Here is a 2,500-nt window from a genome sequence, read left to right on the forward strand (position 1 = left end):
GTATCCTAAGTGTTCGGTACAAGCACACCACGACGGGACACATTGAACGGTTCAGCGATCTCTCTGCACTAGTGGAAGAACTCCAACGTGATACGGGAGACATTGCTCTAAACCGAACGGCATCTCTGCGCGTTTACTTGACGCACCCCAACTTGGTCAACTGTTGGACTTTTCGTAATCACGGCGGGACACATTGAACGAGCTCTAACGGATCTCTGCACGCATGGAACATGGTGGCGGGAATCATTGCTAGAACCGAACGGCGCCTCTGCGCGATGTACAAAACCCAACAGGAACCTCGTATCGGCTGCCGAGCCGGAGCTTGAACAACGGACTTTCACCTCTAATTTATATCAACTCACCACTCCCCGAGGGATCCGCAGAATTGCTTCTGGGTCCCGTATCGTTATTGCGATTCGTGTTTGCATTACACTACATTGAACTATTCCAACTTGTTTATCCGCATGGCGAACATTTGCTGCATAGAACATTTAAGTTCCACTTCGCTCTCCCCTACGTGGGTCTGAGCTTCGCTCTCAGGGAAAAAATATGCCACATTTGGTAGGGAGACCCGGTTTCATCACGCTTTGTGCCCTGCACCATATATACCCTCATAAATTTATTCATTGGATTAGATCCAAGGAACACCAGATCATGCACCACTACCCATAATAGCTCATCGAGCTTAGCGTGAATCCTTCGGGTTTCCTAAGAAGTTCGATTGGTCTTGCAGAGTTTAAAGACAACGAAGCTTAGTTTCAAGCAATGGTTAATATACGCGTATTCAAAACCCTTAGCTGTTACAACTTTTTACTAGAAACCATCACGACGAAGTCTTTGGGTCCGTAGACCCGTGATGTACTGCTCCAGGAACGTTTTGATGGGGTGGAAGCTCAAAATCATAGGTTAAAATCATCGGCAGAGCCCACCAGACACCACTTTTGCTTCATTGGTTCGGACTATGGGCATGCGACGATTTTTATCGCGGAGGGACGTATGACCCAAACGGGGGCTTAATGACCCACTGCCACTGCAAACCATGCTCCTACGACTAAATAGAGGTAAAAACTACGATTTGGTGAAATTTTCATTTTTGACCTCGGAGCAAGGTACCCTCCCTATAGTAGGCAATGAACAAATGATCATGTTCCCAGGAGGGCAAAAGATGGGAACCCGAGAGGAAAGCGCTGTTGGCGCGCCTAAGCTAGGGGCCCGTAGAGTAAAAAGGGTACCCCCAAAAAAGTTGTCGATTGACTTTCTGGTTGCACTTTTCATCATCTAGGGTGCGTTCCTGACACGTTTTGAGGGGTTTTGGCGAAAAAAAATTTTTCGACTACTCGAGCTCTCCGGCCCGTTCGGTGCACATTTTTGAAAAAAGCTAGGGAGCTGTCCCTAGGTTCGGGGTGTCACAAAATGATGAAAAGTGGTCAAAAAACCACTATCCAGAATCGGATAGAGAATGATTAGACGAGCTTAAAATTGTTCTACGACCCATGTCTGCGACGTTTAGTATTCGAGTTATGGCCCGCCGTAGGTCTGACCTGGCATTTTCGTGAAAATTTAAAGCATGGCCATAGGGACGGGTAAAATAGCTATTTTGAAGCAAAAACCACCTCACTTTAAATGGCCATAACTTTTGAAAAACAAGAGCTAGGGTGCGTTCCTTACACGTTTTGAGGTGTTTTGGCGAAAAACATGTTTGAGCCACACGAGCTCTCCGGCCCGTTCGGTGCACATTTTGAAAAAGCTAGGGAGCTGCCCTAGGTTCGGGGTGTCACAAAATATTGAAAAGTGGTCAAAAACCGCTATCCAGAATCGGATGTAGAATCATTAGACGAACTTAAAATTGTTCTACAACCCCCAGTCCGACGCCTCGTATTCGAGATATAGCACTTTGTAGGTCTGACCGAGCAATTTTGTGCTGAAATGTATGGCGGACATGTTATTCATTAAACAACATTAACTTGCATCGTGCCCTACTTCATCGGCACAGCTACTATCGACTATCTATTGTTGAAATGGATTGAGTTTGACCATTTAGCTCTTTTCTTATGCCGTGCACCAACGGTGTGTACCGATCGGGAAAGTACACTACTTACGCGTTCATGGATGTATATGTTGGTACAAGTTGCCGGTCGGAATAGCAGTGCACCAAAACTGTGTACCGATCAGGGAAAGTACAACACGGAGGGCGCAGCCCGAGCGTACGCGTTCATAGATGTCCATGTTGGTACAACCTACATGTACGTACCTTGTTTTTGTATCAAAAGTTCCAATAAAGTGTTTGTATGCTTAAAACGCTTATCTCAACCGGTCACCTTTTGGCCTGCCCTTTTATAGACAGAAACCTAGAACGATACTCGCGATGTTTGTGTTTTCCATTCGCCCGGGACGACGAAATGAGCTCTGTGCACATCGTGCAGAAAACTGTCTCCTCCTCGTATGTTTTTGTCCCTCCACGCATATAATCACCCACATTTGTGTTCAACACGGACGGCGC

The sequence above is a fragment of the Anopheles arabiensis genome (assembly GCF_016920715.1).
Source record: "Anopheles arabiensis isolate DONGOLA chromosome X unlocalized genomic scaffold, AaraD3 X_pericentromeric_contig0015, whole genome shotgun sequence".
Taxonomy (NCBI): domain Eukaryota; kingdom Metazoa; phylum Arthropoda; class Insecta; order Diptera; family Culicidae; genus Anopheles; species Anopheles arabiensis.